The sequence below is a fragment of the Calonectris borealis genome, chromosome 1 (assembly GCF_964195595.1).
Source record: "Calonectris borealis chromosome 1, bCalBor7.hap1.2, whole genome shotgun sequence".
Classification (NCBI taxonomy): Eukaryota; Metazoa; Chordata; class Aves; order Procellariiformes; family Procellariidae; genus Calonectris; species Calonectris borealis.
The window spans coordinates 42,804,287-42,817,916 of NC_134312.1; the positions used below are offsets into that span (position 1 = coordinate 42,804,287).

Genomic DNA, 13,630 nt, shown 5'->3' on the forward strand with positions numbered 1-13,630 from the left:
AAACACACTACAATTACAACTCACATTTAAATGTCTCCATATTTCTTGAGTGACATGACAATTAGCATTATTTCTGATTTGCAAAAGATTTTACCCATGCAAAATACACAATTTTTTTCTTACACATTTTCTCTTAATTTATTCTTCTTGCAGGACCTTTTCAAGGAGAGACTGGTAGTATCACTGTGCAAAAGATCATGAGATGCACAGTTATCCTGCCTTTCACACATTTTTATGTAAATGTGTCAGACAGCGATCACATTCACAAACTGTTATTGCTCCTTGCAGAGACCAACATTTCCTCTCTCCATTCTCCCCATCAAATACAGCTTCACCTTCCATGAAACTAGAGGCAATTCTTTCAGCAAAGGTGTGACCAGTGACAACAAACCCTGCGGTCTCATCAAGTCAGTGGGCTAGAAGAAACAGCAGCTGAAACACCTTAGATAAAGGTTTGCTGAAAGACACCGACTTCTACAGTTAATTTAATATTTTTTTTCTAAATGAGGACATGAGATTGGCTATGACCAAGTCATGCCTAAAAACTTTAAGAAGTATCCATCCCATCTCCAACAGTGGCCATTACCAGATGCCTAGAAAAAAGCAATGAGATGGGAGGAATTCCCCAAGAAACTCTTCTAGCTTTCAATCACATTCAGAAAAAACACAGTGGCTCAGGAAGTGCAGGTAATTGACAACGTCATAATAAATTTTTATTTTATAAACTAGTCCTCATCTTCGCTGAAACCATGCAGGTAAGCTGACGTTATCACTCAAGTATCAAAGTGCTAAAATCCTGTTTCTGAATTGCAACATTCAGCTCAGGAATCATAACTAAGTCAGATTTTTCTACACTGGGCAACAGTGTGGCAGAGGAATTTTTACCAGCAAGCAGTCTCTGTGTTCTGGAATTCCTCAGTGGGCCCTTGTTTTCACCATTCTGAACAACTACCTGTCATCTGCAACCTTCATCCTTTCACTGTTCACTCCTCTTTCCAAGATCACTTATGACCATGCTGAAGGCATTCATCTCATTACAGAACCCTGCAGAAGTCCAACATCTGTCTCTCTCTCCTCATTGCAAGGGAGCAGTTACTCATCCTCTTTTCCTGGCTTTTAAACAATCCATGCAAGCACGGTACGTTTTCCAGCTATGGCCCAGTTTACTCAAAAACTTTGAATAACATTCTTCAAAGATTTTTTGGAAATTAAAATAGACTGTATCAAGCAGCTGTCAACTTCAGAGACTCCCTCCAGCGCATTCCTATCTGCCCCATCTCATTTTTCCTATTCTCCTTGCATTGGTCTTTTTCGTGTCTCATCCTTTAATCTTCCCTCTGCTTTTCACACAACTCATATCAGAACATTTGCAGTTGGAAGAGTTGTTCTTCAAACTGAGGAGACACTACTGTTTGCCACGACACTGTCATCTGCCAGCTCTAGACAACCGTTCTTGTATGAGGAGGCTACAAGGCACTATGCCAAAAAAACTACGCTGACAGACATTTAGACTAATCTGTACAACCTACTAGCATGGATATATAGTGGCATCACATTTAGTTTATTGTAATTTACTTAAACAACCATAAGCTTTTCTGCAAACACAGTTCTACTGGTAAAAAAAACCTGTAGAGGCTGACAAGCACTGAGAAAATGCCTTCCTTAAGAGCAAACAGCCTCCACCATTTTTGCCCAATGCCTAATACAAAATCCCAGCCTAGTATCCACAGTTCAGATACAATATGTACCACAATCAGTAATACTAAAATACATCACTGCAGTATTTATTTTGCAGTATCTCCCCAAAACTAAATCTTTGGATATAGTACTCATATCAGTCAGCTTTCCAAAAGAAAGACGTAGCTGTCCTTCCCAGTTTGTTTCATAGGTGCGTTTAGGATTGTGAACAGCAGCTGCACCTTGGCATGCGAGCAGCAAGAAGCATTCACTGGTATCACTCCTTGAAGTGGTCCCTGGGAGATACCAGTTCACCAGTTGTCAGTGCAGGATTATAACAAACCTGGCTACAGCTGGTGCGTTACTTCAAGCCTCAGTGTCTAGGCGACTGCTTTGGGCTGAGATACTACCTAGAATCTAGGCCTCCTGACTGCAAGAAAAGGCTTAGGAGTACCAATAAAGGGTAGCCTCCTCCCCTGTTCAAAAGCCAGCAGGCAAATAACCTCCTTGTTTGTAAAATATGTTATTTCCCTGTTACTTAAACAGCTACAGTCAGTAGCACTGCATTATGGTCAAATCAGAGGTGCCCAGAGGCTTCACTTACAATGTTTTGCTGCTCACTGTAAAAATATTCACAGGAAAAGAAATAGTTATCTTATCTTTGCAGGGCTTTAAAGACAACACATAGGGAGTTCATGCTACAAAAAGGAAGCAGAAGCACAGAAAAGCAAGCTACAGTGCAAGTTTTCTAAAGGTTAAAGTTTAAAACCTCTTTCATACAGGTAGCTTAAGCGCGATTACAAGCCTGCCTGCCATCACAAGAAACATGTTCTTTTTCAAAATGGAAAGGTTAAGATACTTAATCCAGCACAAACTTAGCCACAGTTTTAAACGCATCCTGCAGAATTACTAAAAATTAGTAGAACTCTCTTAAAAACTTAAATCTTACCAAAACAGTATGAAAATTTGCTATTTTTTAGCAAATGTTTAAAGGATACTTCACCTCTTTAATCTGTCATGTTTCTTAAGAAATGTAGTTTGATACATGCAGAAACTAATAATGATATTGTCATGTGTTCATCCTCAAGTTACCCATTAGTAAACTTCCAGTTTTCAGGGGTTATTGTTTCTTCACTAAGTAATTTTGCTCAAGTGAAGACAGAAAAACAAACTAAATATTCAGCCCTTCTCAGTTTCCTTTTTTCCCAGTCTGCCCTTATCCACACAGAAACCAGTCTGAGTTTGCACGGCAGCACCAGCCATGTTTCAGCTAGGACACGAACGCTCTGGTGAGAAGCCTCTCCTTTCTGAAGGTCAGCTGTAAGTGTCCCAAGTAAGCAGGCCAGTATTAGATTACCCTGACATCCGCTCGGCCTCAGGAAGACAGGTCACAGCGAGGTGAATTAGGAGTCAGCTGAGGAAGCAAGACATTCCTGAGACACAGTTCTCCAGCAAAACAACAGCTTTTTTTGCACAAGCCCTAAGGCTGGCAGGCCGCCAACAGATCTCAGCTGTTCAGCATCTCTGTGGATACCGTACCACACACAGTACCCATTCCACCCCTTTCAGGAAACATCATTTCCCCTTCTCTAGAGGAATTGCTCACAGAATTAGCTTGCAATAGTAAGTAGAAGAAATTTCTCAAGCAGTTCAAGGGACACAAATGGACTTTTTGAGGATACTGGACCCAAACTACAGCCAAGCCTTGTTTACTCACATCTTTAAAAGAAATCTACCCTTTTGCCCAAACTAATTTCCTCAGTAGTCAATAATTCAGAGCACTGCAAATAAGCCAGCCTGTCCGTAGAATAGCATATCAGCCTCCTTCTGTCTCTGGCAAGTCTTGGGCAACTGAAAGCAATACATTCACAGAAAATACCTAAAACAAATGAGCCCTATGTGGGATTAAGAAGCCGCAACATAAGATAATAAACTAAGTGGACTAAGTCAGATGTCAGTGATGAAAAGAGGTCCGGCTGGAGTACAGCTATTTGTATTAAAAAAAATTGGGATTAAGTCCTGCAAGCTGCTATTTGCAATGCGTGCAGAAACCAAAGGTGCCAGACAAATGACATCATACCATCTAAGTTCAACTCTCACTATAGACTGGGAAACTCAAGAGGATTATATTCACTGAAAGTTACTTCGAACTGTTGTTCTTGCCTAGCATTCCAGGAGAGCAACTTTTAACATTTTTCTTTACATAATCAGCATCAAAGAAAAGAAAACAAAATTTAAAGTTGTAGTGTAAAGATCCATCACAAAATGCTCTTTGACTGTAAATGTTCAAAATAATTGTTTCAGATAGTCTGCTTAAACCACTAAGAGAGGTTTGTAACTTTAAAGAGCTCAGATGCTCTGCATAGTGCAGTTTCACCCACCTCAATGTCAGAAATGGGTGAACTGTTTAAAAAGTGCACAGTACACGGCACAGAGTTACACACTTCAAATTTTTTGCTACCAAGACCTAAAAAACCATATAAATCATTTCACAACTGTTCGTAGAAGTTATGGTACCAACCATCAGGTAGGAAAATTGTTACATGAGAAAGGATCACACAGTTCAGTAGTAACTAAGACAGCACTTAGCTCCTCTTCAAAAAGAAGCAATTGAATAATGTATCAGATTAAAAAACACCATTTCAAAAGGGAATCAAGCAGAAGACCGAGTGTTTCCTTTTTACTTATGTGACCAAATTCATGAAACATCTATTATCATTAGCATGGAAATTGGTCGTTAAACAAGAGGATATTGCGTTTATCATTAACGTGGCAGATAAGCAACATGTTACAAACAGATTATATCATTCATATAATGGAAAGAATATGCCTTCTTAGGAAAGCTGAAGGTCAAAAAAAAAAATCAATCTCTAAGTGAGCTGGGTAGTCCTATGCTAGAATATCAAGATACCACATCTATTTGATGAAAGACATTATCAGCCACTGAACTCTCCAGAGACAATTCCTTTTATTAGTGCCTCAAAGTTCTTTTGTTAACAAAAGATTTCTGACTGTTAATGTAGGAGAGCAAAAATTGACAAAATTAATTTAAATTTTCAAATCTGGAGTAGATAGTTAAGATTGTCTGCCCAAATACAAGCACAAAAAACAAGAGTATGATATAATAAATGAGACAGTACTAATATAAAGGCTGTCAAGGTCTGATAAAGACACTGAGGAGCTAATGGTCAATGGAAGCAAGGAATCTGGGTTCCTCAATACAGTAACAAGAAGGTGCCACTGGACCCTTGCAGTAACTCAAATCCTTCGGTTTTGTCGCAATTTATTGTGCAAGCACCAACTCATCCACTATGTCCAAAAGACATGCACAGTCAACAGCAGAAATGCTAACTGGCATGGCGATATATGGGAATCTTTAGCAGAAGCTTGAGTAAGGTCTTCTGGACCAAGCAGAGAAGGATAAGAAATTCAGATGAGTAGCGGTGTTTCACAAAACATACTCAGAACATTTAGCTACATGCAAGTGCTAAATTGACCAAGATGGGAAGCACTCACATCACCACAAGGGAGATATGCCCCCTTCATAAAGGGAACACCAAGTTTCTCTGCTGAACGATCTTCCAGTCAGCTAAAGCCAATATAACTGGCAAATGCTGCCGGAAAAGCTTGTCATGGTTCTTCCTTAGCTATGTATACCCCCTTCATTTCATCAGCAATGTCTGAACGGCTGCAAAGTTAAAAAAAAAGTGCTAGGTATTTCTTTGTACAGGGCTAGACCTGCAGTTGCATGAGTAACAGCAGGGTCAAGGGACGGAGGCCGCCACAGATAAGTACCTTTTATAACAACTCATGAATAGGGTTAGAAAGTTTGAAGTTACTGTGAAACTGTATGCTACATCTTACCTTGTGATAACATGACAAAATTCAGAATCTGGCTGTAGAGAATAAAAACACTAAATCAAGTTAATGCTGAACCAAGTAACACAACACAATTAATTGAAACTGTCTGCTCTCTCCCCTTCAAGTGGTATTTTTTGCTTTTCCTAATAACTCCTGAGGTAAGGGCAACAACTTCGGCCATTTGCCAATGCAACTATTTCATTAGTGCTTGCAGGCCTCTGCACAATACATGTTATGGCATGAAAACACAGATTTTCCACATTTCAACTTTAAAGTGCTCTACAACTTGCATGAGAACACCAGTTACATCATGGGAAAAACTCAAATTCTTCAAAACAAAACAGAATGATCATATATATAACTAACTCAGTTATTAGTAACTGCAGGGCTTGCTTTCATTCGTGTAGAAACACTTTTTAGAGCTTTCCCCTTAAGTAATTTTTAAATCAGGAAATGAAGATTCAGTCAACAAATACTGAACTCCTCTATTTTATAGCATTTGCATTGAATTTTAGATAGTGCCTGTTTACTCTTGTGGCAAAAAGAGTCTCCATAAGGAGAAGAAAATGGACTACAGAATTACAATTTAAAATCAGGACTGAATTATATCTGCATGTTTGTCTCTGCTACTGATCTGAGCTCCCTGATCATGTTCTAAAAATAGGGTAATTAACACACAATGTGGCCTTTGTTCTGGATGCCAAGATTCTGTAGCAGAAAACCTAACAATTTCTATTTAGAACAATCTTTCATTATTAGAAAAGTAATCCAGAAGTTTAAATTCAAATCTGAAAAACCTAAATAAGGATTTTTTTTTTTTAAACAAACTAATCAGTATAGCTTGTTGCAGTTTCTCCTTTCCATCACTGATAATGGGAACACAGCAGCCATACTGAAGGGCTGAAATCAAAATCTTCATATATAAAAAGATATTTAAAACTTCCTAAAACAGTATTTCTCTATACAGTTCATGTTGGTACAAGTATTCAGTTTGTTAAAAAGTGTCAAAGTAATACAAAAATTGTGTTTTAACAAAGTACTTCAGGTAGATCAACTTGTGCATGCCACAACATCAAACAAGGAAAGGAGAGTGTGAGTTGACTACTGAGATTGCCACATAATTACACACAACCATATTGTCAGTTACGCTGCTATCTGCAAGACTCACACACTGCAGCATTAAAGTTTTTCACCAATTTGACTTAAAAAAACATCCTTATCTGAAAAGAAAGCTAAAAAAAACACTGAAAAATGTGTATTTTTTGCTGGAACAGCTGATGAATGCAGTATTGTAAATTCATTCACTCCCCAAGAAGCCACTGAAATTCCTAAAATATATTTAGCAATTTTTTTGTTAGTTTCAGTTCAATATTTTTTCCATGGAAATAAAGCCAATACTAAACCGCAAACCTTAAAACATCCAGTTTTCAACTAACAAGCTAGCATTCACTAAAAAAGAACACAACAACAATCTAACTTTGACACATTTTGGAGGCTATTACGGGTGAGATGTTAGAATTGGTAGTAAGACCCAACAGAAGTATACACATGGTTATGGTTTCAGTAAGTCACTTTCAAATGAATACAGGTGCAGAGTTTAAAAAGCATTTGTAAACATATACTACACCTGTAGAAAGAACTTGACCCTTATTTACAAAGTGATCTATATAAACATTTTCTTGTGAATTTCACTCAATCATGCTTTTGGCACCAGTAGAAGTACCTGATACTTCCATAACAGTGAAGAATCAAGAGGCCGTGTCATGAAGATCTCACTGGTTCAAAAATAGCAAGCACGTTTCTGATGATGCTACCTTGCACACGCAAGGAACAGAATAAAGCACTTAAACCAGCTCATACTTAATTATCCAAAGTCAAGATGAGTAATTTCCAAAACTGGAGTATCACGGAATTAAGAACTGCTTAAAAGGGTGATCCAAGTGAGGCAAAATAAATAGTACTAAAATCTAAAGTAACATATATTAAAAGAAGCAATTCAAACTAATTTAGAATTCAAAAGGTCAGAAAATTGCTGTGCAATACACAGGTATAATTGCATGCAGCCCACTGAAGACTTCTACTCAACATGCAGAAATAGTCAAGATCTGAAATGAATGCATGATGACTAAAACACACAATGCAAAATAAGATCATTATACACTTCAGTGATGTATCCTTAATAACATACTGTATTCACTGCTGAACATTGTGAAAGAGAGGAAATAGATCAGTTCAGGGCCTAGCAACATGAATACCTGAGGAACAGAAGCAGTCTCAATCTGAGATTAATAGCATTTGAGAAGTGAACAATGAGAAGTGACACAAAAATACCTAAGTTAAAGGAAGTTCAAAAAGAACGTATTAAAAATTGGTTTGGATGTAAACAATTAATTGTTTTATTTCATGCTCCCTCCTGTGTCCCCCCCAACTTAACGTTTCAAATGCTTAAGCCAGGTTTCTAACCAGGGCCAGAACTAAAAGGAAACTTTCCCTCAATGGTCAGTCATCTCACAAGAAATGTGAATGAACTGCCCCTCCTTTGAAACATCACATACTAAACATCTAGAGAAAGCAGTTGACTGAACTAGTCTTAATGCAGATCAAAAAAGACAACAAGCATTCATGATTCTAACCTGTCTTAGAAGCCTGGGGGTTTGCTCCACTCCAGATTTCAGGTACCTGCTTAGTCCAATCTCTTAACCAGAATTTCCAACACTTGAAAATGAGAATAATTCTAGTATCTCTCAGGTTTTGGGTGAGGGTTGCTTTGTTGTTTGGTTTGGTTGTGGTTTGTGGGGGGGCTGGGGGGAGGAGGGGCAGTGGTGCTTTTTTTAAATAAATGCCAGATCAGCAGCTGAACACCACACAGATACAGGTACATCCAGAAGCTGAAGTTTTAATACTTAAAAAGTTGCTTTCACATTTTGATCATAAAAAGCTACTAAGGATAAACTGGTAGTATTTTGTTCTAAAGTCTACCAAGGTCAGGTGATGTGCGAGTGCCTACTCACTAAAGCAAGTTAAGCTTTAAACTGAGACATCACCACTATAAATTATTTCTGTGCAGATGTACATTTAAGCACACATCCAGCCCCTAAATGCATCCTGTATTTTCCAATACTAAAATCTAAACAGTTTTCCGCCTAGGAAAGATGGCCAGTCTAACCTTTGACAGTAGTTAAGATGCAGATTATGTTTTGGTAGAATGTAAATTCATTAAAAAGATTAATCTTTAGGGAGCACATAAATTACTTCAAATCTTAAATTATTTATATTTCAAAACTAAATATAAGGTATCAAAAGTAAACTAGCAAAGTCTCCTTTTCTTTCCTGAATGCAACTGAAGTTTTAGTCTGCAACATATGTAGTCTTCCTGAAAACTTAAGGTCAAAGTTATCACTAAATACATGAGGCCATATTCATAATTATGATTTTTCCCTTTGCATTACCTTTGTTGAGTGTAGGAAGTCCTCAAAAGCCTCATGCGTCGTTTCTAAACAGCTTAATTTTTCAGAAGGTCATCAAATGAATCCCCAAGCAACTTCTCTTATGCCTTCTAGGCATGTCTGGTTTTCTAGACAAATACATTATGACTCCAGACCTACTCTCCAGATTAACAAAGTTAGGTGATGAGGAACTGCACTAACCTCTGAGCTGAGTGAGGATCAGCTAGATTGAATTAACTTTGATTATAATCACTGTTGAGCTCAAAGTAATTTACAAATGAAAACTGACCTATAAGCATTAAATCCATCATCACAACCGTTTCTCAGATTAAAGACCATTTGTACAATACCGTTCTGCTCTATTATTTACTAGCTTGTTTCCTAATGAGAAATTAGATGGAATGCAGTCGCCCAGACCAGAAGCTAACTCAGAAGATTCCTTAGCTCTAGTAAAATACAACTGACATTAAGACGTCTTGTTTCTGTCTGCAAAGTACTATCTTCTGTATAAATGCCTACTAGTATCACACAAATACCAAAGCACTATCAGTCCACGGAAAAACCCGGAGCTGAAGTTTCACTGAATGTATATACAAATGCAGAAAAATGAAGAGGCATTTAAAGAACACCTGCATCTCCATTTTGTGCAATCAGTCCAATTCCTGAAGTTTCCCAAAGAAATAAGAATCAGACCTTTAGTTTGAGATACAGCCAGTTACAGCTGTGTCACAAGAATCTGAAGATGAATTGGGTTACAACCATATTAACAAAAAGGTGTAGATACCATAGACATGTTCATTACACCCATTGGTCTACTGGAATAAACTGGCTTTCACCAAAGGATTCAATCAAGAATTCAAAACAGAAGATACTTGTCTTATTTCCCCTGAGATTTTTCACTACTGAAATTAAAATCCTTAAGCTATTTTCTTCCCCGAAGGACTATAATCCCTGCCACAATGAGTTAAGTTCTCCCTGTTACAATTACTTCAACTTTTATGAGCTAAGTGAATAAACAGATTTATACCAATGCGACAACAGTACCAACAGTAAGCCAAAGTCTCCTTGAAGATCTGGAGTTCTGTATTAAAGAACATGGTCTCAGCCTGGAAGACTCAGGTCTCACTCAGGGTTGTGAAAACACTGCTAACAAAGCTTCATAACAAACATGCCCACAATGCCTTGCTTTCAGTTTCACTTGTGCACACATGTTCATTGTCAGTTATGCAAGAAGCCAAGATAAAACCCAGACCACCCATTTCCAGGGTGCTCAGTAAGCAAATCACCATAACAAGTCCCCTGCCTGCTCCCAGAAACAGTTTTTGAGTGAGGTAGGGGCTAGATGAAGCACAAGGATGACAAGAGCATTACTGTGCTGTACACACACACCGTTACAGCGGATCCAGCACTTCTGGCACTTCCTGTAACACTGGGCTGGCTGCACAGATGCAGCAGACTCCTGCGCACTTCCAGCGGTCCCAACGCTCACTTCCTAGTCCTGTGAATGCCAGAGGAGGACCAGGGGCTGTGAAAAACACCAGATCTACCACCTGTGCACAAGACCCTCATTCTATAATCCTCTGTCCTCAGAAACCACAACACATGATATGCAAGACCCGTCACAAAATACAGAAAAAGTGGAGGGAAGGGAGATTGCTAATATATACCACTCTCACAGGAGTAAGTGGGCCATGCAAACAGAAGTTCACACATCAGCAGCCTATTCTAAGCACTTATATCAGGTACTTGAAGCCCTGAGCGGCCTAAGCTTTTGTCTTAGACAGAGGCATCCACATCACTCAAATTTCAATGTACACAGATTTCAAATTCTATTTTGCCCTAAGAATTGAGATAATTTCTGGATTTACAAGAGACTGGAAGCCACTCGGCTTACCTCAATCCAAGTACAGGGGCACAGCAGGAAGCTCGCTACTAACAAGCTACTAACAAGCTACTAACAAGCTACTAACAAGCTACTAACAAGCTACTAACAAGCTACTAACAAGCTACTAACAAGCTACTAACAAGCTACTAACAAGCATTTTTGTCAGAAAGTACCAACAGCTGTATACAGCTTTAAGCCTTAGCTCATCTCAAGTTCTATTTCATGATTGAAATGAAAATAATGAGGCATTATCTCCTGTCTGATTAACGTAACATCCACTAGCAGGAGTTAAAATCCCAGTGGAGGGGGTGAACGACTTGTCATACCTTGCACACACAGTGCTCACTTCTCTTACCTTCCTCAAAGGAGTTAGAACATGAAACATAAGTGTATCTCCATGAGGCTTCAAACACCAAATGGACACGCACAAAACTGCAATGTGCTTGGAAACAAACTGTGGAAGATGCTGCTGTACCACTACTATAGCACAGTCACTTGAAAAAAGGTTTGTGTTTTCTTCTGCAGCAAATGGGGAAGGTTTGGTATTAAATATTGAAAGCCTCACATGTACTGGCAGCGTAAGTCCCCTAAATATCCAATATGGAGTAGACGGAATACATTTTATATGCAAATAGATATATATAAATGCAAAATACAAGCCAATACTTCCAATTGTAGTTACTAGATCTTTCAGGTAGTTTCTTAGTCTTCCTTGGTGACAGTTATCATTTATCCCCTTTATTTGCTACTGCCTGTCCTTTACACTGGACACATCTACAGTCAGCTGGAAAGCAAAGACCTCATTTTGGGTGATACCAGCTAGCAGGCACCCAGACACGCTGAACTCCAGAAAACCGAAAAATGCTCTTTCCTGAGGCAGGAAGCAGGAGTTGCCCGTCCCCTGGCCGAATCTCTGGGTCCCCCTGCCAGCAGCGAGCAGCACAGCACAGCCCAGCCCAGCCCAGCCGCGGCTCCCGCACGAGAGCGAGAACAAGGCGCGGGAGCCAGCACAAGGCCACGGCGCGCTGCCATCCGCCGCCCCCCGCTGCCTGCCCCCCCGCCATGTGCGCATCCGCCCGCCCCCGCCCGGCACCCAGCCCCCTTCTGCGTCCCTCACCGCGGCCGAACACACACACACACACCCGCTCCTCCCCGTGCGGCTTTCCGGCCTCGCCGTCCTCCCCCTCCCCGGCAGCGCCGGGCGCGCCCCGCGGCGCCGCCGCTGGCCCCGCTCCGTCCCCACGTGTCGCCGGGCAGAGCCGCCCGCCCTCAGCGCCGGCCCGGGCAACGCGGCCCAGCCTAGCCCGGCCCGGCCCCTCCGCGGGGCGCGGCGCAGAGACGCGCGGGAGTGGGGGGGGAGCGGGCGGCGGGCAGCGCTCCCCGCCGAGGGGCCGGGCGAGCAGCAGCGCCGCCGCCCCGCGGCCCGCGAGCGAGAGCCTCGGGGCGGCGCGGGCAACCGCCGGCCCCCCGCGCCCCGCCGGCCGAGGGGCCCCGCTAGGCCAGGCCGGCAGCCGCGGCCTCCCCGCGCGGGAGCGGGGCCAAGCGCCCCCCGCCCGCCCCCCCCACCCGCAGCCCCCCAGCCCGGGGGCGGCGGCGGCCGGCGGCGCAGCGCCCCGCCCGGTACCTGCGCGGGCCGGGGCTGGCGGTGACTCAGGAGCGAGGAGGAGGCGCCGCGCGGCTGGCGGTAAAAAGACCCGAGCTCCCGCCGCTCGCGCTCATATAGAATTAACGTCACGACGTAACCCCCCTCCCCCTCCCCCGCGCGCCCCGGGTCTCCTGGCAACGCGCGCGCGCGCGCGCGCTCTCGCCCGCGCCGGCCGCGCGGCGGCCGTTGACCGAGGCGGTTGGGCCCTGCCCGGCGGGCGCTCTTCACCCGCTGCCGGCGCGCCGGGCCGGGCGGGCGGGCAGGCGCAGAGGGAAGGCCCGGGCGTGTCATCCCCCGGGACGTGCGTCCTCTCACGTACCTGGAGCTGATTCCCCGTCTCCGCCGCGGGCCCAAGGGGAAAGGCGTGCCGCTGCCCCACGCCGGGGTGGCACCCTGCCCGCGCAAACCCACCGGGCGCTGGGGCCGCCCGGCCTGGGCTGAACCGTGGCACCCAGAGCTGTTCCCCCGCTTGGCGGGCCGCAGCATGGTGCGGAAAGCACCTCCTCCCCGGCGGGAGGGTGGCGAGGACGGACCTGCCAGGGAGTCGGGAGGTAATGCTACCCCAACCACTTTAGTGCTGCTTTAAACCTGAACGCACCAGAGCAAAAATAGCAGCAATCTGTCAAGTAGGTACAGACTTACACAAACAGGTAAACCCTATTCGCAAAGGCTACAGGTGCCACAAAACCACAGTCAGCACCAGCTCACCTTAAAAGACCAGGCTGAAAACTATGGTGGTTCAAATGCTGTCTCACCAGAGTTTCGATCGTTCCTGCCTTGGCCAGGATGGACAGCCAGAGGCAGCAACAGCTTCCACCCTCCCATTTTAACTTGCCGTACTTGCCTGCCAGAGACCTAAGCAGCCTGGTTTCCTACAAATGTCTCTCATGCCTGACTGCAAGCTCCAGGTGAAGCCTTTCCTAAAACTGATTCCTTCCTAGGGCTTCTCTCCCATGCACGTGGTCTTGAGTAATAGCATGGAGCACGCTTGGAGAAGGTACCTGTGATATACACTAATCTTCCAGAAACATAAATGTCTTTAAGACTTTTAGCTCCTCTTGGCTGGAACGAGCCAATGATTTCAAACATTATTAGAGGCAGGTAGGATGGACAGAC

The 13,630-nt window shown here is 42.9% G+C and overlaps 1 protein-coding gene across 6 annotated transcripts in view; it reads right to left on the reverse strand.

Annotated features, from left to right (window-relative positions):
- The window catches only part of NAP1L1 (nucleosome assembly protein 1 like 1), a 30,982-nt gene extending 17,996 nt beyond the window's left edge, over positions 1–12,986 (reverse strand). Inside the window, exon 1 of one of the 6 annotated variants that reach the window (XM_075150212.1) lies at positions 12,834–12,986. The gene's annotated coding sequence lies outside the window, so the exon portion shown is untranslated. Of the gene's footprint in view, positions 1–5,541; positions 5,569–8,987; positions 9,011–12,493; positions 12,753–12,833 lie in introns of those variants that run through there. The other 5 variants (XM_075150194.1, XM_075150224.1, XM_075150235.1 and 2 more) reach the window with 5 other exon arrangements.
- Between the last annotated feature and the right edge of the window lie 644 nt (positions 12,987–13,630).